The sequence below is a fragment of the Oryzias latipes genome, chromosome 16, assembly GCF_002234675.1.
Source record: "Oryzias latipes chromosome 16, ASM223467v1".
Taxonomy (NCBI): Eukaryota; Metazoa; Chordata; class Actinopteri; order Beloniformes; family Adrianichthyidae; genus Oryzias; species Oryzias latipes.
Window position 1 is genome coordinate 25,890,193 of NC_019874.2, and position 27,458 is coordinate 25,917,650.

General features: G+C 40.7%; 1 protein-coding gene and 2 long non-coding RNA genes across 3 annotated transcripts in view; 1 reads left to right on the forward strand and 2 right to left on the reverse strand.

Annotated features, from left to right (window-relative positions):
- c16h8orf37 (chromosome 16 C8orf37 homolog) overlaps nt 1–27,458 on the reverse strand; it is a 44,065-nt gene that overhangs the window by 11,393 nt on the left and 5,214 nt on the right. The window lies entirely within an intron of this gene.
- LOC111948948 lies at nt 1,614–27,452 on the reverse strand. The gene is made up of 2 exons (XR_002874928.1): nt 26,912–27,452; nt 1,614–2,670 (listed from the first exon to the last, which is right to left on the reverse strand). It is a non-coding gene; the product is annotated as an uncharacterized LOC111948948 (long non-coding RNA).
- On the forward strand, nt 11,057–15,621 carry LOC111948950. Its single transcript, XR_002874930.1, has 2 exons — nt 11,057–12,889; nt 15,246–15,621. It is a non-coding gene; the product is annotated as an uncharacterized LOC111948950 (long non-coding RNA).

Sequence of the window (27,458 nt, forward strand, 5' to 3'; positions counted from 1 at the left end):
TAGTTGCAATGCAGTTAGGTTCCACTTGGCCTTTAAGTCTCTCTCCCTTCCTCACTCCATCTTTTTCTACGACCCACAACTACACATAAGGCGCAGGGGCTCATAGGGCGCCCCCTGCTGGCGGAAGAACATGTATGACTTTGAAGTGCGCTTTATAGCGCCTTATGTGCTCATGAATGTATTGGAATTAATCTAATATCCTGCATGAATTCTTTCTGAGGCACTGTGATGTTATTGACACAGGAAATGATCCTATAGATTATAATCAGGTTATTGTTTGACGTCTTTTAAATTTAAATTAATAATTATTTAAAATAATAGCTGGATCTTCTTCATCAGATAATGAAATCTAGTTGAGAACCCTGATCAATCCTCCTGTCACAAAATCCCGGGTCGAGTGAACGCTGGCGCGCCCTCTGACGGCCGCTGCTCCCTGGATAATTACTGCAACTAAACCCAACTACCAACAATGTGGATTACTCTCGATCTTGTGTGGATTTTACTCACCTGGATTATCCTGTCACTTGTCCAGCAAATTTTGACAGCACTACGACTCTGCTGATGAACTTGCTAACCCGCGGTACTCTCCGCCCGGGCCACCGCCGCGTGTTAGCTCCTCCAACATGATATCCGATTCCAGACATTATACGTGCCCCGCCGAGGATCGAGGATCACGTCGGAACTTCCATTACGACAACACCAACTCCATCAAGTCACTCTGGTCATCTGCTCACCGTCCGTCAAGACACACCGGTCGCCATGCTAACACACAGTGTCCTAGCTCCTCTTGCTCGCTCGGCTAACAACATGATGGTTAACAATCTCCCCCGCATATCTGTCAACTTCGGTCTCCTGAGCATTCGCTCCCTCACAACCAAGGGTAAAATATTGTCCAAGATATCCTCATTAATCGTGAGCTACATTTCATGTCCCTGGCTGAAACATGACAAAATTCCCTGGATTTTACTCCACTGAATGAAGCCACTCCGCCGGGGTTTGCTTACATCGTGATCCACGTGATTCGGGCCGCTGGGGTCAATGGCTGGGGTAGTCTCGCAGTGATGTATCGCGAGAACTGTAGGATAGCGCCTGTGACCATCCTGATTGGAGGAGAGCACCGCCATCTTGGTGAGGTCAAGTCACTGCTGCAGTGCATGCACGTGAACACATTTTTTTTTGCAAAATGCCAGTTCATTGTGCGGGTTTATACTGCCAAAATCGAATAAGTTAGTCCACGAAGGAGGAAGGCATAACATTTCACAGGTAAGTATAATCATTTTTTTCTTTTAATTGCTGCAGGGGCTTTATTGATAGTATACATGTTGACATGCATGATGCTGCAGGACTATTATCAACATGTAGGGATGATGTACGTATAATTTGCTGTCGACATAAATGTACATTTTATTTTGTTACACCTATGTACAGTATACCGTATACTAGGACTAGGCTATTTTAATAATATAAATTTATACATTTCTGACTCAGTGTCTGAACTTTTTTTAGAATAAAAACTTCTGATATTTTTCTTTAAATGTGATCTGCTCTCGTTAGGACAGAGAAGCATGGTTCACAACATTATACACAAAGTCTCTAAAGGAATAGGATTTTTGTTCAGGGGCTCAACATGAGGAATTTATTATTCGACAATCAGAAGAATGCAAACTCCATATATCTGTTTCAGAAAATGTACAAATTTAAAATACATCAAAAATACCTTGGACTGAGAGAATGAAAATGAACTAAATGAAAAATATTTAATGTAGTTTTATTTGTGTTTTATTTCTTAGTTGACCGGACTGGAAGGAACCATTCTGTCTGCAGGCCAAACTCCTATAAGGTAAATCCAAGAACTTTATAGGAAAGTGCCAATAGTTTTTAATTGAACTAAAATTACAAAATCTATTACACTGTCAACACTGAAAGTTTCCAATAAGAAGCAGAAGCTAAAAAGATTATATAAAACTTTTAATTTTTGACATTTCTTCACTACCTCCATTTTTAAACTCAAATGCTCAAGTTTATGAGACATATAAAAAAAATAAACGTCTGGAGTTCAGAAGCTTTAGAAATGTAAAGAAAAAATGTTTCATGTTCCTCATCAGATATATTTTATTCCAGTACAGGCAGGAGACAGATTTGTTTAAAGAGCAGGAGTAGAAAATCACAATGTGTCACAGTTGGGCAGCAGTCACAACATTTTCAGAAAGTTTGAAGTTCCAGATATTTGTGTCCAAATACCTCTTCCAAAAAGAGGAAGACGCAGGAAGAGATATTTTGAAATCAGCCATCGATGAATGGGTGTGAGATGCACAGATTCAGATTTTTTGTACAGTCTGGAAATGCTTCAAGAATCCTCCTCGACAGATAGATGGAAAACAATGTTTTTAGTCTTGCTGACAATAGAGGCCAAGGATAAGTTCTTCCTTTCACAACGACGTCTCAAGGATGGATGGATAAATGGATGGATGGATGGATGGAGAGTTTAGAAAGTAGATTGAGGTGAGCAGTCAGTCCGGGTGTTTGCCACAGACCCATCGGAGCTGAGGCTGATCCCTGAGGTCAGCAGGCTCTGAAGCAGAGAACCAGCTGCACTGGCAGGCATACGCTCTCTGCCCTCTCTTCTTCTTCAGCTTCTTCCTGAGCTACTGACAGTCCGGCATGTTGTTTCTGCAAACAAGATGACTACACTTATTATTGAGAACAAGTAGATGATTGCATGATTAGTAAGAAAACACACACATTTAAATACCCATGTCCTACAGTCCAATTATCAGGTCAACAGACATTTGATTCCCCTATTATTTGGTAGTTTTGCTTCAGCGGAGCAGCAGAGTTTGAGCTTTGGTGTTGGGGATGGCTGGGGCTTCTTGTGATGCTTCCACCTCCGTGACAACATGAAGGGAAGGCAAATCAGCCTGAGTGCTGCAGAGTGTCTCAGAGTGACTTGAACTCCAAGTAACAAAACCACCTGTGCACTTTTGGAGAAAATGTTCATGGGAAAGAATGGCGCCGGGTTTCATTAGTGGTCAGTGGGAACAGCTGACCTGCAGGCAGGTTGCTTTAAAAGCATGACATGCTCTCTGAGAAGCATTGGACAGCTGCTATCTCAATTCAACAACTTCCTTTTGACCTTTTTTCTGGAAATGCAGCAGTTTTGCTTTTCCTTTATTCAGCACCTTGATACACATGCTGCACCAGAAAGCTACAGCTTGTTCTTGCTCCGATTACAGATGTTCAGACACTTATGCTTCCATTTAATTTAGACAGCAGATCTGCTTTGTTCTGTTTTGGTCTGACTTGCATACAAAGACATCCAGCTGCTCCTCTGTTTCAGCACGAATTACTGCTGCTGAACATGAAATAAAATGCTAAATTAAATAGTTTGGGGCTGAAAAAAAATCCAGTTCAAGGTAAAACTTAACGTTTGCAAAAACAAAACAAAAACCTTTTGCTTGAAATGTAGTTAGAAACTTGATTGCATCACAGTATTTCCAAATAAACCACATAATTTATTGTCCTTAAGTCTGAAGAATTCAGTAGTTTGGGCGTTTTTTTAAAAGGTTATGTGATGTCACACATGTATGGAAAGGAGAAAGTGATTTAGTGATTATCTTCCATTAAATGAATGCCTGTTGTGCATTTAAAGTAAAACATCTGGTGTGCTGAGAGTTTGTTTCATTAAAAAGTATGAATCTGCTCCAAAATATGACAGCGTTAAAGAGGAAACAGAAAACATGGATGGATACAACCTGCCAAAAAAAGACTCCTTTAATCCTGAATAACTGATGCATCAAACAAACAAAGGCGCCTCTAGCAGGAAAGAGTTGTAAAAGCTCAAAGCTGATGAAATGGATCCCTGTAAAATCAGAAAAATAGATTTATTTTTGATTTTTTTTGCTGCAATTGTGCCCAATAAAACAAGACGCCTGTCATCTTTTTTTCCCGTCAAAAAGTGATATAACTATCATGTAATGTTGCAGCATTTATTTCTCTGATTGCTCAGAAAGAAAACTTGACAGCAACTTCAATGATTTACTATCAATGTATGTGAATGTGTTTAGAACAAATAAGAATTGAAAAATACAAATGTAACAAACTTCTTTAGAGCAAAATTTCAAGATAACTTTGAGATTTTTGTGAGTGAAACGGACAACTCTGACTAAAAACCGATGAAAATTTATGGAGATGCGTGTCATCACATGAAACGAATAAAGCAATTCTAAAACGGTGACAAAAACAAAGTTGTGTTGTAAACAGAGCCTGAGATTAACAGGCAGATAGACGACCAAAAGGATGAGATTCTGGATACTAGTGACTGAAATGAGTTTCCTCTGCAGGGCGGCCCTTTAGAGATTGGGTGAGGAGCCCAGTCACCCGGGAGGAGGTTTTAGTGGAGCCGCTGCTCCTCCACATCAAGAAAGTCTAGAGGAGGTTTCTTTTGGATGCCTCCTACCCCCTTCCTGTGGAGGTCTTCATGGTTTAAACCACTGGGAGGAGGCCGGGGGAAGACCCAGAACTCACTAGAGGGACTATGTCTCTTGGCTGGCTTAGGACCCCCTTAGATTTCTCCTGTCAAATTGGAGAAGTTTCTATGAAGAGGGAGTTCTGGGCTTTGTCTGTTGCCCTTGAGACCCAACTCCGGAATAACTACAGTTATCGAAAAACACCAGCATAAACATTCAGTACTCAACTCAGCATGACAAAGAGTTTATAAAATAAAGTGGCATTAGGTTTTTGTTCTTTTGATTGTATGTTTACCTTCCAAATACCGGCACGAAGCCCATTAAGATGAATATTGTCATGAATTTGTGCTATACAATTAAATTTGAATTGAAAAGAAAATCCAACGTGGCTGTCAGCGGTCATGTGAAAGGACAGAAGCAGAGCCTCAGCAGATCTATCTACAGACTGATGTGCATTGAGCTCAATGTGCAGAAACAGGCTTTGGAAAAATGACTAGGCCAAGATTCATAAAAAACTGGAAAGATTTAATGTATTAAGAAATATTTTGTTTCATGTCTGGAAAATATATGATAGCATAATAAATGGAAATTAATTTTGGACATGAAAGAGTGAGATCAAAACCTCATTTTTAATTCATAAAAGTACAAATTCAGAACCATGCTTTCTATGTGTTTAATTGAAAAAGGATTATTATCTATAAGCTTAGATGAAAGGTATGATTTATGCTCCAGTGAAGAGATGTTTTGATTAAAAAATGCATTCAATTTATTCATATAGAATTGATGGGGCGTTTATTCTGACAAAACTAGACAAAAACTATTGTGTGTGTCCTAGATTAGAGTTTGTAATGAGTACAGCAATAGTAATGAATGTCAATTCTGACAAAATGACTGAGAAAATATATAGAAAAATTTCACTTGGCACTATCAATAATAATTCAATAATTTGAATAACCCTTTTGCTTGTTACTCAGTTATCTGTATGGTCTGATTTACAGAAATTTTATTGAGATTCTTTCAAAAATGTCAAATGTTTTCCCCCCTCGTGACCTCTCTGGGAGCCTTTGGCTGATCCTCAGAAAAAAAAACGTTTGGAAGTTTAATACTGCCACCTTCTGGTCAGTGTATAAAAAACATGTAAATATCTGCTTGTGTTTGCTCCATTAGCGTTAAAGCTAACCAGCGTACGAGACGGCTTACATAGCGTTAGCTGTTGCCAAGTAACAAAAAGAAATGATTGTTCTGTTTTGTAGTGTTAAATGATTCAATTTATTTAGTTCCATGCAAAATTGTCTTGTCAACACAAGTCCTGTATCATCCCAACCCAACCACAAAAACAATTCTTTTTGTACAACACCTTATCTTGGGCATATGAATTTCAACCTTTGTGTTTCTTCCCAACCTTCACATTACCTTCTGTATAGCACCTATGTGCACCTGCTTAGCTCAGGGTGTCAGTGCAGATTGGGATATATGTGTGGAAAAAGACATGGTTGTGGACAGGACTCGAACCAGCACCTAAAGACCCCAATGACGTTCAACTGCCTAGCATTAACCCCTCAGCCACCAGATTTGATGACATCACAGGCCAGAAGTGGCCCATTTGAAACAGTGAATACATTGTTTTTCTTTAAATATGAATGTAAATATAGATTTGTGTGTGTGTGTGTGTATATGGGACAGCTCCTCCCCCTGCAAAAGAGTGCAGACGCTTTTTTCCCTGCTCCTGCTGCTTCCTGCTTTATTTGCTTTTTAATCATTTAATTAATCATTTTTAATCATTTTACTTCTTCCACACATCCTGGAATATCAGACTGGTCATCCTTTTTTGTGACTTCTACCTATACAAATCAATATTTTTGACAAGCCAGCGACATGTCCGGAAGAGGAAGAAAAACAAACTCCCACTGTGAACGCTGTCGGATCTACCAACAAGAAATAAAAGAGCTACAAACACGGATATTTACTTTGGAAACTGAAAATGGACTTCACAAGACCCTTCCAGTAACATCGGGTGGTAAGAAGCCTTCTCTTACCACAAACGAGAAGAATAACAGTGACATAGACTTGAGTGATGTTGTGTCCTTTCCAAAACTTTGTGCGGAGGAACTCTGTGTTAAGCCAAAGCGTAAAGATGACAGAACATCCGAAATAAAGCTCACAAACAGATTTTTACCCCTAACACAATGTGATATTGAAGAACACAGTGAAATTGGACCACAGAGAAGGAGTTATAATGTTGGAAACAAAGCACAGGCAGAAAGAAAATCTGTGCCAAACGTCAAGGTCAGAGATACGCTGCTGCTTGGAGATGGCGCTATCAGTGGAGTCAGCCACAGAAGAATGCAAACTTTATGTTGCCCAAGTTCTACTGTTCCAGTGATTACAGGACTCTTATCTAAAGTCTTGTACCAAGGAGTCAAACGAATAATCATCCATGTAGGTGCTGTCGATATCAGAAAAGAACAGTCCGAACGTTTGAAAAAAGACTTCATCAAGTTATTTGAAGAGATTGACAAAGTAGAGGTTGAAGCATTCATCAGCGGACCTCTTCCTAACATCGATGGGGTGTCACTCAAGTTCAGCCGTCTGTTTCAGCTGAACAATTGGCTCTCCAGAGAGTGTGCTTCCAGAGGATTGCATTACATTGAGAACTTCAATACATTCTGGAAGCGAAAGGACCTTTTCATGGGAAGAGGCCCACACCTGAACAGAGGTGGAGCAAGAGAGTTAGTGAAGAACCTCCTCCACGCTCTGGGGCATAGAGGCCAAGGCCCTGAAAAGGCAGTAAGGATGGACCGAGCCAGTGTCCCAGGAACCACAGCACAACGGCAACAACAACTACCTCCACCAACACCGGTCAATGACTTGGATCCGGCAGCACCAGCACCACAACCACCTCCACCTAAGGACTCAGCTCCACCAGCATTACAGCAACCACCTCCATCTAAGGACTCACCTGCACCAGCACCACAACAACTACCGCCAGCTAAGGACCCAGCTGCAGAACCACAACAACAACCACCAGATTTGGCCCCAGAAATTCCACCATCTGACCAGCTGTGGGCGCCCCCTGCTACATCTACTCCCAGTGAAGACTCACTTTCCTTTTCGTCCCCCCCACTTTCACCCATGGCCCTACCTAGCCATTTTGATAGCCTCATCAAGTCAGGAATTAAGATGGCTCCCCTAACACCTGTGAGCCTCACACCACACAGGAGCTCTCCTACCCCTCCAGCGCCCCCTCCTCATCCTTCACCCAAAGTCCCTCCAACACGGCCTTTATCCAAACCCCCTCCAACACGCCCCCTCCGTCGTTCACCCAAATCCCGTCCAGCTCCCACTCCTCCCGGTCCATCACCCAAACTACCCTCAACTCAACCTCTCCTGCGCGCCTCTAGACGTGCTATTCCCCGGAGCTAGGATGAAACGGGCCCCCAGTGTCCTAGGAAAGGTTATGTCAAACTGGGGCCCTGTGATGAACAGCTTCCTTCTGGTGCTATACCTGTAGTTGCACCACGTAGAATGCAAAAAAGGGCAGTTAGACTGTCCAATCAAAGAAATCTAGTTCACATCCCTTGCAAGAAGGTTTTGACCAGTCCCAAGGAAACTAATCTCAAACTTGCTGCACTCAATGTCAGATCTTTATGCAACAAATCATTTTTAATCAATAATCTTATCTCTTCTTTTAATCTTGATTTTATGTTTTTAACTGAAACATGGCTTGACAAAAACACAGGAAACATAGTTCTAGTCGAATCAACTCCCCCCAACTACAAACATGAATCGGAAATACGAGAAAATAAAAAGGGTGGAGGCGTTTCTGCACTGTTTAGAGATAATACTGCAACCCGCAGACTATCATTTGGTGTGTTTTCATCATTTGAGTATGTGTCCTTTAAGATTGAGTTAAAACAAACTCCTCCCTTACTCTGCATAGTTATGTACAAACCTCCTCAGCACAGCCAAAGTTTTATTGATGATTTCACTGAAATGCTCTCAGTTGTGTGCACAGACTTTGATGGTCTAGTCATTACAGGTGATTTTAATGTTCATGTTGATAATGTCAATGACAGAAATGCAAAAGAGCTCAATGCTGTCCTTGAAACCTTTGGTCTAATTCAGCATGTGAGTTGCCCCACCCACAGCAGAGGGCACACACTGGACCTGCTCATCACAAGGGGGGTTATTATTTACAATGTCAGTGTGGTTGATGTCGCCCTCTCTGATCATTTCTGTGTATTCTTTGACCTGTCTGTTGCTCCCAAACCACCGCCTGGCCCTGCAGTTGTCCAAAGGAGACAAATAAATGAGAGCACTAGGGCACAGTTTGTAGAAATGATAAACCCTGAAAACGTCTCTGGTGCCAATGTTAATGAAATGCTGAATTCTGTTACTTCTAGCATCTTGAATGTTCTGGATGCCATTGCCCCTATGAAAGTTCAATTGAGAAAACATAGACAGAAAGCTCCCTGGAGGAATGATGATCTAGTCAGGGCACAGAAACAACAGTGCCGCAGAGCCGAGCGAAAGTGGCGCAAGTCAAAACTCGAGGTTCATTATGGAATATATAAGGCGGAGTTGTACGCTTATAACCAGATCTTATGCAGAACAAGGGAAAGGTACTTCTCTGAAATAATTGGAAGTTGCAGCAGCAACTCTCGTATCCTGTTCACAACAGTTAACAGATTAACTAACCCTCCAACCCAGCTACCAATAGAATTGGTTTGTACACCTAAATGTAATGAGTTTGCTGTATTTTTCAATGACAAGGTTCAGGGCATTAAAAAAGCCATCAACTCCACAACACATATAACTATCGAACGGCCACCTACTCACTCTAAGCTGACTCACTTTATACCTGTCACTGACCAAACTGTCCAAGAGACCATCACCCGTCTGAGCTCGTCTACATGCTGCCTTGATGTGTTACCCACTAGATTTCTAAAGTCTGTCTTGAACAGCGTGTTGCCATCAATTACTCAAATAGTTAACATGTCTCTTCAATCTGGAATATTTCCAGAGGCCTTAAAAACTGCAGTCATGAAACCCCTCCTGAAAAAGAGCGGTCTTGATCCCACTGTACTGAATAATTACAGACCTATCTCTAATCTGCCATTTTTAGGAAAAGTCCTTGAAAAAGTTGTCTACCAACAGCTCACTGACTTTCTCTTATTAAACAATTCGTTTGATGTTTTCCAGTCAGGTTTTAGACCCCATCATAGCACAGAAACTGCTCTTATCAAGGTAACCAATGACATCCGCCTGAACACTGATGATGGAAAAGTCTCTGTCTTAATCCTGCTAGACCTGAGCGCTGCCTTTGATACTGTTGATCATGGGATCCTTTTGCACAGACTCCAAGACTGGGTTGGCATCTCTGGATCTGCCCTAAGTTGGCTCAAGTCTTATCTAGAAGACAGGAAATATTTTGTTGAAATTGGGAGTTGTGTCTCAGACTACATGGGCTTGAATTGTGGTGTGCCCCAGGGATCGATCCTGGGACCCCTTCTGTTCAACCTCTACATGCTGCCACTAGGGCAGTTAATACGCAGTAATAACATATCTTATCACAACTATGCAGATGATACTCAGATCTATGTGTCACTGACAACAGGTGAATATGGGCCGGTGGATTCTCTCAACCACTGCCTCCAACAGATCAGCGCGTGGATGCAGAACAACTTTCTCCAGCTAAACTCAGACAAGACCGAAATTATTGTTTTTGGCCCACAGAAACAAAGAGAAATTGTCAGCAGCTACCTTCATTCTCTGTCTCTTAAACCCTCAAATCAAGTCAGAAATCTAGGCGTAATCATGGACTCTGACCTGAACTTTAACAGCCATATCAAGTCAGTAACATCAGCGGCATTTTACCATCTGAAAAACATTGCCAAAATCAAAAACATAATCTCAAAGCGAGACCTGGAGATACTTATCCATGCATTTGTCTCCAGTAGGTTAGACTACTGTAACGGCCTGCTCACCGGCCTGTCCAAACGAGCTGTAAAACAGCTTCAGTACATCCAGAATGCTGCTGCTCGAGTCCTGACCAAAACCAGGAAGTATGATCACATTAGTCCTGTGCTCAGGTCTTTGCACTGGCTCCCTGTACCTCAAAGAATAGACTTCAAAGCAGCTCTGCTTGTGTACAAGTCTCTCCATGGCCACGCACCAAAGTACATCTCTGACATGTTAGTGCCATATGAACCATCTCGTACTCTGAGGACCTCAGGGACCGGCCTCCTGTTGATTCCCAGAGTCAGAACTAAACAAGGGGAATCAGCGTTTCAATATTCTGCAGCTAAAATCTGGAACAGCCTCCCTGAAGGCGTAAGACAGGCCTCTTCTGTGTTCATGTTCAAATCTAGACTTAAAACATTTCTGTTTAGCCGTGTATATGACTGAAAGGTCCTATCTGTACCTTTCTTTCCTTCCTTTCTTTTTAAATCTTTTTTTTTTTTTTTTTTTTTTTCCTTTTCTTTTAAAGTAAATTTTATGTTGATTATTTCTATGATGTATTGTGATTTTAATGCATTTTTCTGTTTTGTGAAGCACCTTGAATTACTTTGTGTACGAATTGTGCTATACAAATAAACTTGCCTTGCCTTGCCTTGCCTTTATGTGTGTGTGATAAATAAATAAATAAATAAATAAATAAAAAAAATAAAATGAAGAAAAAAAGCAAGCCCCTGGCCGTAAAAAGGTGTAATTGTGGAAAAGAGGAAAAAGGAGAAAGTTAAAAGAAAAAACGAAAAATTAGCTGGTTGCCCGCCGGTTTTAATACTGTTAATACTTACCGTTCTTCTTTCCGGCCCTCGACCTATGCCACTAGGCCACAACAACCAGCTTTCCATATGGCTAAAAAAAAGTATATTTGAATTTGAAAAATTCTATGTTATGTGTGCACCTGCTGAGCTCAGAGTGCCTGTGCAGATTAGAACATGTGTGTGGAAAAAGCAGTGGTTGTGGACAGGACTTGAACCAGCACCTAAAGACCCCAATGACGTTCAACTGCCTAGCATTAACCCCTCAGCCACCAGATTCGATGACATCACAGGCCAGAAGTGGGCCATTTGAAACAGTGAATACATTGTTTTTCTTTAAATATGAATGTAAATATAGATTTGTGTGTGTGTGTGTGTGTGTGTGTTAAATAAATAAATAAATAAAAAGAAGAAAAAAAGCAAGCCCCCGGCCGGAAAAAAGGGTCATTGTGGAAAAGAGGAAACAAGAGAAAGTTTGAAGAAAAAATGAAAAATGAACTGGTTGCCGGCTGGATTCGATACTATTACCTGATTTACCCTCATGTGTTTCCAGCCCTCGACCTATCCTGCTAGGCCATAACAACCAGGTTAACATTATACAAAAAAAAAGTATATTTGAATTTGAAATGTTCTATGTCTGTCTTGGGTGAAGTCTCACAAAATACAAATATAAATGCCAGTGTGTGTGTGTGTGTTTCAGGAAACACAAGCAACACAGAAATGGCTGAGGGTTTTAAAGTACGAGCATAAGGCTTTGAAATGTAGATAGTTGCAATGCAGTTAGGTTCCACTTGGCCTTTAAGTCTCTCTCCCTTCCTCACTCCATCTTTTTCTACGACCCACAAGTACACATTAGGCGCAGGGGCTCATAGGGCGCCCCCTGCTGGCGGAAGAACATGTATGACTTTGGAGTGCGCCTTATAGTCGTGAAAATACTTTTGAGTTTTTCTAAAAAAAAAGAGAGAAAATGAAGAGAAAAAGCAAGCCCACGGCCGTAAAAAGGTGTAATTGTGGAAAAGAGGAAAAAACAGAAAGTTAGAAGAAAAAACGAAAAATTAGCTGGTTGCCCGCCGGTTTTGATACTGTTAATACTTACCGTTCTTCTTTCCGGCCCTCGACCTATGCCACTAGGCCACGACAACCAGCTTTCCATATGGCTAAAAAAAAGTATATTTGAATTTGAAAAATTCTATGTTATGTGTGCACCTGCTGAGCTCAGAGTGCCTGTGCAGATTAGAACATGTGTGTGGAAAAAGCAGTGGTTGTGGACAGGACTTGAACCAGCACCTAAAGACCCCAATGACGTTCAACTGCCTAGCATTAACTCCTCAGCCACCAGATTCGATGACATCACAGGCCAGAAGTGGGCCATTTGAAACAGTGAATACATTGTTTTTCTTTAAATATGAATGTAAATATAGATTTGTGTGTGTGTGTGTGTGTGTGTGTGTGTGTTAAATAAATAAATAAATAAAAAGAAGGAAAAAAGCAAGCCCCCGGCCGGAAAAAAGGGTCATTGTGGAAAAGAGGAAACAATAGAAAGTTTGAAAAAAAAATGAAAAATGAACTGGTTGCCAGCTGGATCCGATACTATTACCTGAATTACCCTCATGTGTTTCCAGCCCTTGACCTATCCTGCTAGGCCATAACAACCAGGTTAACATTATACAAAAAAAAGTAGATAGATAGATAGATAGATAGATAGATAGATAGATAGATAGATAGATAGATAGATAGATAGATAGATAGATAGATAGATAGATAGATAGATAGATAGATAGATAGATAGACTTTAATAATCCCGAAGGAAATTTTAAGTGGCCAGCTGCCCATTCTTAAAAGCACAATCATTCCTAAAACAGATAAAAACACAATAAATATATTAAAATATAAAAGGATAAAAAGAATAAAAGCAAGTATAAACAATTCCTAAAAACATGTCAAGTTTCCCAGAAATTCAGCTTAATCAAGACCAGAAGCAAGAATAAAAGCTCTCAACACAGAGTGTTGTGCAGTCTGATGGCTCGTGGGACAAAGGACTTTCTAAGTCTGTCTGTGGTGCAGCGTTGTGATAAAAGTCTGCTGCTGAAGCTGCTCTTCCTTTCACTGAAGGCGTCATGCAGAGGGTGTGTAACATTGTCCATAATTGTCTGAAGTCTGGACAATGTTCGTTGTTCAGCCACCTCCTCCACTGTGGCTAACTTCAGTCCCACAACAGAGCTAGCCCTCCTGATGATCTTATTTAGGCGGGTCAGGTTTCTCTTGCTTGTGCCGCACCAGCACACCACAGCGTACAGCAGAGCACTTTCAATCACCGTCTGATAAAACATACTGAGAAGCTTGGTGGAGATGTTAAAAGAGGCCAGCCTTCGCAGGAAGTACATCCTGGATTGACATTTTTTGCTGAGCAGGGTGGTGTTCTCGTTCCAGTCCAGTTTCTTGTCCAGCACCACTCCCAGGTATTTATAGGACGTGACTGTCTCCACCAGGTCACCGTCTATACATATTGGCTGGGAGAGAGGGGGTTGTCTTCTAAAGTCCAGAATCAGTTCTTTGGTTTTCCTGATGTTCAGCTGGAGCTGGTTCTTCTTGGACCAAAGAACAAAATCCTGCACCAGCTGTCTGTACTCCAGCTCCTTGTCCTCCCTAATGCAGGCCACAATGACGGTATCATCCGAGAATTTTTGGATGTGGCAAGCCTCCGTGTTGTGTTGGAAGTCGGTCGTGTAAAGAGCGAACAACATCGGGGAGAGAACTGTGCCTTGAGGTACTCCCACACTGCTGCAGAGTGTTCTGGAACGGCTGGCCCCCATTCTGACAAACTGGGGTCTGTCCTTGAGGTAGTCCATGATCCAGGATATTAAGTATGGCTCCACTGACATACTCCTGAGTTTTTCCTGCAGTATTGGGGGTTTGATTGTGTCAAACTAATATTCAAACAAATATTTGTCAAATATAGTCAAACAAATATTTGAATTTGAAATGTTCTATGTCTGTCTTGGGTGAAGTCTCACAAAATACAAATATAAATGCCAGTGTGTGTGTGTTTCAGGAAACACAAGCAACACTGAAATGGCTGAGGGTTTTAAAGTACGAGCATAAGGCTTTGAAATGTAGATAGTTGCAATGCAGTTAGGTTCCACTTGGCCTTTAAGTCTCTCTCCCTTCCTCACTCCATCTTTTTCTACGACCCACAAGTACACATTAGGCGCAGGGGCTCATAGGGCGCCCCCTGCTGGCGGAAGAACATGTATGACTTTGAAGTGCGCCTTATAGTCGTGAAAATACTTTTGAGTTTTTCTAAAAAAAAAGAGAGAAAATGAAGAGAAAAAGCAAGCCCACGGCCGTAAAAAAGTGTAATTGTGAAAAAGAGGAAAAAACAGAAAGTTAGAAGAAAAAACGAAAAATTAGCTGGTTGCCCGCCGGTTTTGATACTGTTAATACTTACCGTTCTTCTTTCCGGCCCTCGACCTATGCCACTAGGCCACGACAACCAGCTTTCCATATGGCTAAAAAAAAGTATATTTGAATTTGAAAAATTCTATGTTATGTGTGCACCTGCTGAGCTCAGAGTGCCTGTGCAGATTAGAACATGTGTGTGGAAAAAGCAGTGGTTGTGGACAGGACTTGAACCAGCACTTAAAGACCCCAATGACGTTCAACTGCCTAGCATTAACCCCTCAGCCACCAGATTCGATGACATCACAGGCCAGAAGTGGGCCATTTGAAACAGTGAATACATTGTTTTTCTTTAAATATGAATGTAAATATAGATTTGTGTGTGTGGGTGTGTGTGTGTGTATCTGTGTATTAAATAAATAAATAAATAAAAAGAAGGAAAAAAGCAAGCCCCCGGCCGGAAAAAAGGGTCATTGTGGAAAAGAGGAAACAATAGAAAGTTTGAAGAAAAAATGAAAAATGAACTGGTTGCCGGCTGGATTCGATACTATTACCTGAATTACCCTCATGTGTTTCCAGCCCTTGACCTATCCTGCTAGGCCATAACAACCAGGTTAACATTATACAAAAAAAAGTATATTTGAATTTGAAATGTTCTATGTCTGTCTTGGGTGAAGTCTCACAAAATACAAATATAAATGCCAGTGTGTGTGTGTTTCAGGAAACACAAGCAACACTGAAATGGCTGAGGGTTTTAAAGTACGAGCATAAGGCTTTGAAATGTAGATAGTTGCAATGCAGTTAGGTTCCACTTGGCCTTTAAGTCTCTCTCCCTTCCTCACTCCATCTTTTTCTACGACCCACAACTACACATATGGCGCAGCGGCCCACAGGGCGCCCCCTGCTGGCGGAAGAACATGTATGACTTTGAAGTGCGCCTTATAGTCGTGAAAATACTTTTGAGTTTTTCTAAAAAAAAAGAGAGAAAATGAAGAGAAAAAGCAAGCCCACGGCCGTAAAAAAGTGTAATTGTGAAAAAGAGGAAAAAACAGAAAGTTAGAAGAAAAAACGAAAAATTAGCTGGTTGCCCGCCGGTTTTGATACTGTTAATACTTACCGTTCTTCTTTCCGGCCCTCGACCTATGCCACTAGGCCACGACAACCAGCTTTCCATATGGCTAAAAAAAAGTATATTTGAATTTGAAAAATTCTATGTTATGTGTGTACCTGCTGAGCTCAGAGTGCCTGTGCAGATTAGAACATGTGTGTGGAAAAGCAGTGGTTGTGGACAGGACTTGAACCAGCACCTAAAGACCCCAATGACGTTCAACTGCCTAGCATTAACCCCTCAGCCACCAGATTCGATGACATCACAGGCCAGAAGTGGGCCATTTGAAACAGTGAATACATTGTTTTTCTTTAAATATGAATGTAAATATAGATTTGTGTGTGTGGGTGTGTGTGTGTTAAATAAATAAATAAATAAAAAGAAGAAAAAAAGCAAGCCCCCGGCCGGAAAAAAGGGTCATTGTGGAAAAGAGGAAACAATAGAAAGTTTGAAGAAAAAATGAAAAATGAACTGGTTGCCGGCTGGATTCGATACCATTACCTGAATTACCCTCATGTGTTTCCAGCCCTTGACCTATCCTGCTAGGCCATAACAACCAGGTTAACATTATACAAAAAAAAGTATATTTGAATTTGAAATGTTCTATGTCTGTCTTGGGTGAAGTCTGAAGTCTCACAAAATACAAATATAAATGCCAGTGTGTGTGTGTTTCTGGAAACACAAGCAACACTGAAATGGCTGAGGGTTTTAAAGTACGAGCATAAGGCTTTGAAATGTAGATAGTTGCAATGCAGTTAGGTTCCACTTGGCCTTTAAGTCTCTCTCCCTTCCTCACTCCATCTTTTTCTACGACCCACAAGTACACATTAGGCGCAGGGGCTCATAGGGCGCCCCCTGCTGGCGGAAGAACATGTATGACTTTGAAGTGCGCCTTATAGTCGTGAAAATACTTTTGAGTTTTTCTAAAAAAAAAGAGAGAAAATGAAGAGAAAAAGCAAGCCCACGGCCGTAAAAAGGTGTAATTGTGGAAAAGAGGAAAAAACAGAAAGTTAGAAGAAAAAACGAAAAATTAGCTGGTTGCCCGCCGGTTTTGATACTGTTAATACTTACCGTTCTTCTTTCCGGCCCTCAACCTATGCCACTAGGCCACGACAACCAGCTTTCCATATGGCTAAAAAAAAGTATATTTGAATTTGAAAAATTCTATGTTATGTGTGCACCTGCTGAGCTCAGAGTGCCTGTGCAGATTAGAACATGTGTGTGGAAAAAGCAGTGGTTGTGGACAGGACTTGAACCAGCACCTAAAGACCCCAATGACGTTCAACTGCCTAGCATTAACCCCTCAGCCACCAGATTCGATGACATCACAGGCCAGAAGTGGGCCATTTGAAACAGTGAATACATTGTTTTTCTTTAAATATGAATGTAAATATAGATTTGTGTGTGTGGGTGTGTGTGTGTGTATCTGTGTATTAAATAAATAAATAAATAAAAAGAAGGAAAAAAGCAAGCCCCCGGCCGGAAAAAAGGGTCATTGTGGAAAAGAGGAAACAATAGAAAGTTTGAAGAAAAAATGAAAAATGAACTGGTTGCCGGCTGGATTCGATACTATTACCTGAATTACCCTCATGTGTTTCCAGCCCTTGACCTATCCTGCTAGGCCATAACAACCAGGTTAACATTATACAAAAAAAAGTATATTTGAATTTGAAATGTTCTATGTCTGTCTTGGGTGAAGTCTCACAAAATACAAATATAAATGCCAGTGTGTGTGTGTTTCAGGAAACACAAGCAACACTGAAATGGCTGAGGGTTTTAAAGTACGAGCATAAGGCTTTGAAATGTAGATAGTTGCAATGCAGTTAGGTTCCACTTGGCCTTTAAGTCTCTCTCCCTTCCTCACTCCATCTTTTTCTACGACCCACAACTACACATATGGCGCAGCGGCCCACAGGGCGCCCCCTGCTGGCGGAAGAACATGTATGACTTTGAAGTGCGCCTTATAGTCGTGAAAATACTTTTGAGTTTTTCTAAAAAAAAAGAGAGAAAATGAAGAGAAAAAGCAAGCCCACGGCCGTAAAAAAGTGTAATTGTGAAAAAGAGGAAAAAACAGAAAGTTAGAAGAAAAAACGAAAAATTAGCTGGTTGCCCGCCGGTTTTGATACTGTTAATACTTACCGTTCTTCTTTCCGGCCCTCGACCTATGCCACTAGGCCACGACAACCAGCTTTCCATATGGCTAAAAAAAAAGTATATTTGAATTTGAAAAATTCTATGTTATGTGTGTACCTGCTGAGCTCAGAGTGCCTGTGCAGATTAGAACATGTGTGTGGAAAAGCAGTGGTTGTGGACAGGACTTGAACCAGCACCTAAAGACCCCAATGACGTTCAACTGCCTAGCATTAACCCCTCAGCCACCAGATTCGATGACATCACAGGCCAGAAGTGGGCCATTTGAAACAGTGAATACATTGTTTTTCTTTAAATATGAATGTAAATATAGATTTGTGTGTGTGGGTGTGTGTGTGTTAAATAAATAAATAAATAAAAAGAAGAAAAAAAGCAAGCCCCCGGCCGGAAAAAAGGGTCATTGTGGAAAAGAGGAAACAATAGAAAGTTTGAAGAAAAAATGAAAAATGAACTGGTTGCCGGCTGGATTCGATACTATTACCTGAATTACCCTCATGTGTTTCCAGCCCTTGACCTATCCTGCTAGGCCATAACAACCAGGTTAACATTATACAAAAAAAAGTATATTTGAATTTGAAATGTTCTATGTCTGTCTTGGGTGAAGTCTCACAAAATACAAATATAAATGCCAGTGTGTGTGTGTTTCTGGAAACACAAGCAACACTGAAATGGCTGAGGGTTTTAAAGTACGAGCATAAGGCTTTGAAATGTAGATAGTTGCAATGCAGTTAGGTTCCACTTGGCCTTTAAGTCTCTCTCCCTTCCTCACTCCATCTTTTTCTACGACCCACAAGTACACATTAGGCGCAGGGGCTCAAAGGGCGCCCCCTGCTGGCGGAAGAACATGTATGACTTTGAAGTGCGCCTTATAGTCGTGAAAATACTTTTGAGTTTTTCTAAAAAAAAAGAGAGAAAATGAAGAGAAAAAGCAAGCCCACGGCCGTAAAAAGGTGTAATTGTGGAAAAGAGGAAAAAACAGAAAGTTAGAAGAAAAAACGAAAAATTAGCTGGTTGCCCGCCGGTTTTGATACTGTTAATACTTACCGTTCTTCTTTCCGGCCCTCAACCTATGCCACTAGGCCACGACAACCAGCTTTCCATATGGCTAAAAAAAAGTATATTTGAATTTGAAAAATTCTATGTTATGTGTGCACCTGCTGAGCTCAGAGTGCCTGTGCAGATTAGAACATGTGTGTGGAAAAAGCAGTGGTTGTGGACAGGACTTGAACCAGCACCTAAAGACCCCAATGACGTTCAACTGCCTAGCATTAACCCCTCAGCCACCAGATTCGATGACATCACAGGCCAGAAGTGGGCCATTTGAAACAGTGAATACATTGTTTTTCTTTAAATATGAATGTAAATATAGATTTGTGTGTGTGGGTGTGTGTGTGTGTATCTGTGTATTAAATAAATAAATAAATAAAAAGAAGGAAAAAAGCAAGCCCCCGGCCGGAAAAAAGGGTCATTGTGGAAAAGAGGAAACAATAGAAAGTTTGAAGAAAAAATGAAAAATGAACTGGTTGCCGGCTGGATTCGATACTATTACCTGAATTACCCTCATGTGTTTCCAGCCCTCGACCTATCCTGTTAGGCCATAACAACCAGGTTAACATTATACAAAAAAAAGTATATTTGAATTTGAAATGTTCTATGTCTGTCTTGGGTGAAGTCTCACAAAATACAAATATAAATGCCAGTGTGTGTGTGTTTCAGGAAACACAAGCAACACTGAAATGGCTGAGGGTTTTAAAGTACGAGCATAAGGCTTTGAAATGTAGATAGTTGCAATGCAGTTAGGTTCCACTTGGCCTTTAAGTCTCTCTCCCTTCCTCACTCCATCTTTTTCTACGACCCACAACTACACATATGGCGCAGCGGCCCACAGGGCGCCCCCTGCTGGCGGAAGAACATGTATGACTTTGAAGTGCGCCTTATAGTCGTGAAAATACTTTTGAGTTTTTCTAAAAAAAAAGAGAGAAAATGAAGAGAAAAAGCAAGCCCACGGCCGTAAAAAAGTGTAATTGTGAAAAAGAGGAAAAAACAGAAAGTTAGAAGAAAAAACGAAAAATTAGCTGGTTGCCCGCCGGTTTTGATACTGTTAATACTTACCGTTCTTCTTTCCGGCCCTCGACCTATGCCACTAGGCCACGACAACCAGCTTTCCATATGGCTAAAAAAAAAGTATATTTGAATTTGAAAAATTCTATGTTATGTGTGTACCTGCTGAGCTCAGAGTGCCTGTGCAGATTAGAACATGTGTGTGGAAAAAGCAGTGGTTGTGGACAGGACTTGAACCAGCACCTAAAGACCCCAATGACGTTCAACTGCCTAGCATTAACCCCTCAGCCACCAGATTCGATGACATCACAGGCCAGAAGTGGGCCATTTGAAACAGTGAATACATTGTTTTTCTTTAAATATGAATGTAAATATAGATTTGTGTGTGTGGGTGTGTGTGTGTTAAATAAATAAATAAATAAAAAGAAGAAAAAAAGCAAGCCCCCGGCCGGAAAAAAGGGTCATTGTGGAAAAGAGGAAACAATAGAAAGTTTGAAGAAAAAATGAAAAATGAACTGGTTGCCGGCTGGATTCGATACCATTACCTGAATTACCCTCATGTGTTTCCAGCCCTTGACCTATCCTGCTAGGCCATAACAACCAGGTTAACATTATACAAAAAAAAGTATATTTGAATTTGAAATGTTCTATGTCTGTCTTGGGTGAAGTCTCACAAAATACAAATATAAATGCCAGTGTGTGTGTGTTTCTGGAAACACAAGCAACACTGAAATGGCTGAGGGTTTTAAAGTACGAGCATAAGGCTTTGAAATGTAGATAGTTGCAATGCAGTTAGGTTCCACTTGGCCTTTAAGTCTCTCTCCCTTCCTCACTCCATCTTTTTCTACGACCCACAAGTACACATTAGGCGCAGGGGCTCATAGGGCGCCCCCTGCTGGCGGAAGAACATGTATGACTTTGAAGTGCGCCTTATAGTCGTGAAAATACTTTTGAGTTTTTCTAAAAAAAAAGAGAGAAAATGAAGAGAAAAAGCAAGCCCACGGCCGTAAAAAGGTGTAATTGTGGAAAAGAGGAAAAAACAGAAAGTTAGAAGAAAAAACGAAAAATTAGCTGGTTGCCCGCCGGTTTTGATACTGTTAATACTTACCGTTCTTCTTTCCGGCCCTCGACCTATGCCACTAGGCCACGACAACCAGCTTTCCATATGGCTAAAAAAAAGTATATTTGAATTTGAAAAATTCTATGTTATGTGTGCACCTGCTGAGCTCAGAGTGCCTGTGCAGATTAGAACATGTGTGTGGAAAAAGCAGTGGTTGTGGACAGGACTTGAACCAGCACCTAAAGACCCCAATGACGTTCAACTGCCTAGCATTAACCCCTCAGCCACCAGATTCGATGACATCACAGGCCAGAAGTGGGCCATTTGAAACAGTGAATACATTGTTTTTCTTTAAATATGAATGTAAATATAGATTTGTGTGTGTGGGTGTGTGTATGTTAAATAAATAAATAAATAAAAAGAAGGAAAAAAGCAAGCCCCCGGCCGGAAAAAAGGGTCATTGTGGAAAAGAGGAAACAATAGAATGTTTGAAGAAAAAATGAAAAATGAACTGGTTGCCGGCTGGATTCGATACTATTACCTGAATTACCCTCATGTGTTTCCAGCCCTTGACCTATCCTGCTAGGCCATAACAACCAGGTTAACATTATACAAAAAAAAGTATATTTGAATTTGAAATGTTCTATGTCTGTCTTGGGTGAAGTCTCACAAAATACAAATATAAATGCCAGTGTGTGTGTGTTTCAGGAAACACAAGGAACACTGAAATGACTGAGGGTTTTAAAGTACGAGCATAAGGCTTTGAAATGTAGATAGTTGCAATGCAGTTAGGTTCCACTTGGCCTTTCAGTCTCTCTCCCTTCCTCACTCCAACTTTTTCTACGACCCACAACTACACAAATGGCGCAGCAGCCCACAGGGCGCCCCCTGCTGGCGGAAGAACATGTATGACTTTGGAGTGCGCCTTATAGTCGTGAAAATACTTTTGAGTTTTTCTAAAAAAAAAGAGAGAAAATGAAGAGAAAAAGCAAGCCCACGGCCGTAAAAAAGTGTAATTGTGAAAAAGAGGAAAAAACAGAAAGTTAGAAGAAAAAACGAAAAATTAGCTGGTTGCCCGCCGGTTTTGATACTGTTAATACTTACCGTTCTTCTTTCCGGCCCTCGACCTATGCCACGACAACCAGCTTTCCATATGGCTAAAAAAAAAGTATATTTGAATTTGAAAAATTCTATGTTATGTGTGTACCTGCTGAGCTCAGAGTGCCTGTGCAGATTAGAACATGTGTGTGGAAAAGCAGTGGTTGTGGACAGGACTTGAACCAGCACCTAAAGACCCCAATGACGTTCAACTGCCTAGCATTAACCCCTCAGCCACCAGATTCGATGACATCACAGGCCAGAAGTGGGCCATTTGAAACAGTGAATACATTGTTTTTCTTTAAATATGAATGTAAATATAGATTTGTGTGTGTGGGTGTGTGTATGTTAAATAAATAAATAAATAAAAAGAAGGAAAAAAGCAAGCCCCCGGCCGGAAAAAAGGGTCATTGTGGAAAAGAGGAAACAATAGAATGTTTGAAGAAAAAATGAAAAATGAACTGGTTGCCGGCTGGATTCGATACTATTACCTGAATTACCCTCATGTGTTTCCAGCCCTTGACCTATCCTGCTAGGCCATAACAACCAGGTTAACATTATACAAAAAAAAGTATATTTGAATTTGAAATGTTCTATGTCTGTCTTGGGTGAAGTCTCACAAAATACAAATATAAATGCCAGTGTGTGTGTGTTTCAGGAAACACAAGGAACACTGAAATGACTGAGGGTTTTAAAGTACGAGCATAAGGCTTTGAAATGTAGATAGTTGCAATGCAGTTAGGTTCCACTTGGCCTTTCAGTCTCTCTCCCTTCCTCACTCCAACTTTTTCTACGACCCACAACTACACAAATGGCGCAGCAGCCCACAGGGCGCCCCCTGCTGGCGGAAGAACATGTATGACTTTGAAGTGCGCCTTATAGTCGTGAAAATACTTTTGAGTTTTTCTAAAAAAAAAGAGAGAAAATGAAGAGAAAAAGCAAGCCCACGGCCGTAAAAAAGTGTAATTGTGAAAAAGAGGAAAAAACAGAAAGTTAGAAGAAAAAACGAAAAATTAGCTGGTTGCCCGCCGGTTTTGATACTGTTAATACTTACCGTTCTTCTTTCCGGCCCTCGACCTATGCCACGACAACCAGCTTTCCATATGGCTAAAAAAAAAGTATATTTGAATTTGAAAAATTCTATGTTATGTGTGTACCTGCTGAGCTCAGAGTGCCTGTGCAGATTAGAACATGTGTGTGGAAAAGCAGTGGTTGTGGACAGGACTTGAACCAGCACCTAAAGACCCCAATGACGTTCAACTGCCTAGCATTAACCCCTCAGCCACCAGATTCGATGACATCACAGGCCAGAAGTGGGCCATTTGAAACAGTGAATACATTGTTTTTCTTTAAATATGAATGTAAATATAGATTTGTGTGTGTGTGTGTGTGTGTGTGTGTATGTGGGTGTTAAATAAATAAATAAATAAAAAGAAGAAAAAAAGCAAGCCCCCGGCCGGAAAAAAGGGTCATTGTGGAAAAGAGGAAACAATAGAAAGTTTGAAGAAAAAATGAAAAATGAACTGGTTGCCGGCTGGATTTGATACTATTACCTGAATTACCCTCATGTGTTTCCAGCCCTCGACCTATCCTGCTAGGCCATAACAACCAGGTTAACATTATACAAAAAAAAGTATATTTGAATTTGAAATGTTCAATGTCTGTCTTGGGTGAAGTCTCACAAAATACAAATATAAATGCCAGTGTGTGTGTGTTTCTGGAAACACAAGCAACACTGAAATGGCTGAGGGTTATAAAGTACGAGCATAAGGCTTTGAAATGTAGATAGTTGCAATGCAGTTAGGTTCCACTTGGCCTTTAAGTCTCTCTCCCTTCCTCACTCCATCTTTTTCTACGACCCACAACTACACATTAGGCGCATGTATTCTTTCTGAGGCACTGTGATGTTATTGACATAGGAAATGATCCTATAGACTATAATCAAGTTATTGTTTGACTTCTTTTGAATTTAAATTAATAATTATTTAAAATAATAGCTGGATCTTCATCAGATAATGAAATCTAGTTGAGTATGGAAGCGATTATGTAGCATAAATAAAAAGCAAAGTCAAAACCAGAAATGCTTTTTCATTTTCAAAATGAAGCTGCATTTTTTGACTCAAAAATATAATGAAAAAGCAATCCACCAAAATGCTTTTTCATTTCCTTCCTCAACACAGCTTATTCTGTCACTTAATTAAAATTAAAATGAAAATGGTATTTGACATTTCATTTTCAAACAGTTCTCTGGTAAATGTGTAGCATAATTCATTCAGAAATGTCTAATTTGACCATTAAAATGGATTAATAGAAATGCTTTTTAATTTTCAAAATGAAGCTGCATTTTTTGACTCAAAATTAAAAAGAAAAAGCAATATTTCAAAATGCTTTTTCATTTCCTTCTTCAATACAGCTTATTCTGTCACTTAATTAAAATGATAAAGAAAATGGTATTTGACATTTCATTTTGAAAAAGGTCCCTGGTAAATGTGTACCAAAATTCATTTAGAAATGTCTCATTTGACAATTAAAATGGATTAACAGAAATGCTTTTTAATTTTCAAAATGTGACTGCATTTTTTGACTCAAAATTAAAAAGAAAAAGCAATATTTCAAAATGCTTTTTCATTTTATACTTAAAACCGCTTATTCTGTGTCATAATTCAAACGAAAATGCAAAGAGGGGATTGCATTTGCATTTTAACATCCACCCCGCGCAAGTTGTCACAATATTCAATTCGAAAAAGCATTAGCAGAGGGGAGGCGGGGCGATGACGTCACTGCTTTCTCCGTGTGTCCGGCTGCTGACTGACGCACACACGCGCACCAAGAGCAGACTGTGTTAGCGGCAGAGACGAGGGTTTTGTGATGGTTGTGAACTTCTGATGAGTTTCCACAGCTTCTCAGGACTAAGTAGCTGCATGTCCGCCTTCTGCGGTCCTCCTCCGGACGCACCGCGAACAAGCTTTGTTCTTTGGACCGCCAGCTGCCTTCGCACAGCGGAGCGCGAAGCTCCGACGATCGCTGAAGGCGGAAATGCTGCTACGATCTGAGAAACCATCATATGAATTTGTGTTTCCAGTGGTGTCCAGAACAAAATAAAGACTGATGTAATTCACAGATATTTACACATTTATCTGCAGCTTCGCGGTGAATTTGCTGTTTGATGACAGCTGGAGTTCCATCATCAGACAGCAGATTTCTCGATGCTAAACGTTGCTGGTGGACCAAAACACTCACTCAGCGCGAAGCTGCAGGAGACTATCTTCATAATGTGCTTTTATAACAGTTATGCTAATATTTTACGGCCTGCTCTGCTCGATTATATGTTTTTAAATCCGTGCGGTCAGACGACGCTAAAGTTGGCTTACGATTCACAGCTTCTGATTCGCGAGGGAGCTAAAGGAACATTCTGCTGCATTTTTCATATTAAGATTACGTAAAACCGGGTCCTGTTCAAAAACCGCTGGACCTGGCCTGCTCAAACCTGGATTCCTGGATCTTAATAAAACAAACAGCAAATTCACCGCGAAGCTGCAGATAAATGTGTAAATATCTGTGAATTACATCAGTCTTTATTTTTTTCTGGACACCACTGGAAACACAAATTCATATGATGGTTTCTCAGATCGTAGCAGCATTTCCGCCTTCAGCGATCGTCGGAGCTTCGCGCTCCGCTGTGCGAAGGCAGCTGGCGGTCCGAAGAACAAAAGCTTGTCCGCGGTGCGTCAGGAGGAGGACCGCAGAAGGCGGACATGCAGTTACTTAGTCCTGAGAAGCTGTGGAAACTCATCAGAAGTTCACAACCATCACAAAACCCTCGTCTCTGCCGCTAACACAGTCTGCTCCTGGTGCGTGTGTGTGCGCCTGTCAGCAGCCGGACACACGGAGAAAGCAGTGACGTCATCGCCCCGCCTCCCCTCTGCTAATGCTTTTTCGAATTGAATATTGTGACAACTTGCGCGGGGTGGATGTTAAAATGCAAATGCAATCCCCTCTTTGCATTTTCGTTTGAATTATGACACAGAATAAGCGGTTTTAAGTATAAAATGAAAAAGCATTTTGAAATATTGCTTTTTCTTTTTAATTTTGAGTCAAAAAATGCAGTTACATTTTGAAAATTAAAAAGCATTTCTGTTAATCCATTTTAATTGTCAAATGAGACATTTCTAAATGAATTTTGGTACACATTTACCAGGGACCTTTTTGAAAATGAAATGTCAAATACCATTTTCTTTATCATTTTAATTAAGTGACAGAATAAGCTGTATTGAGGAAGGAAATGAAAAAGCATTTTGAAATATTGCTTTTTCTTTTTAATTTTGAGTCAAAAAATGCAGCTTCATTTTGAAAATTAAAAAGCATTTCTATTAATCCATTTTAATGGTCAAATTAGACATTTCTAAATGAATTATGCTACACATTTACCAGAGAACTGTTTGAAAATGAAATGTCAAATACCATTTTCATTTTAATTTTAATTAAGTGACAGAATAAGCTGTGTTGAGGAAGGAAATGAAAAAGCATTTTGGTGGATTGCTTTTTCATTATATTTTTGAGTCAAAAAATGCAGCTTCATTTTGAAAATGAAAAAGCATTTCTGGTTTTGACTTTGCTTTTTATTTATGCTACATAATCGCTTCCATAGTTGAGAACCCTGATCAATCCTCTTGTCTCAAAAGCCCGGGTCGAGTTAACGCTGGCGCGCCCCTTACGGCCGCTGCTCCCTGGATAATTACTGCAACTAAACCCAACTACCAACAATGTGGATTACTTTCGATCTTGTGTGGATTTTACTCACCTGTCACTTGTCCAGCCAATTTCGACAGCACTACAAGTACAACTCTGCTGATGAACTTGCTAACCCGCGGTACTCTCCGCCCGGGCCACCGCCGCGTGTTAGCTCCTCCAACATGATATCCGATTCCAGACATTATACGTGCCCCGCCGGAGATATAAACTAATCGAGGATCACGTCGGAACTTCCATTACGACAACACCAACTCCATCAAGTCACTCTGGTCATCTGCTCACCGTCCGTCAAGACACACCGGTCGCCATGCTAACACAGTGTCCTACTAGCTCCTCTTGCTCGCTCGGCTAACAACATGATGGCTAACAATCTCCCCCGCATATCTGTCAACTTCGGTCTCCTGAAAATTTGCTCCCTCACATCCAAGGGTAAGATATTGTCCAAGATATCCTCATTAACCGTGAGCTGGATTTCATGTCCCTGACAGAAACATGACAAAATTCCCTGGATTTTACTCCACTGAATGAAGCCACTCCGCCGGGGTTTTGCTTATATCGCCAAACCACGTGATTCGGGCCGCTGGGGTCAATGACTG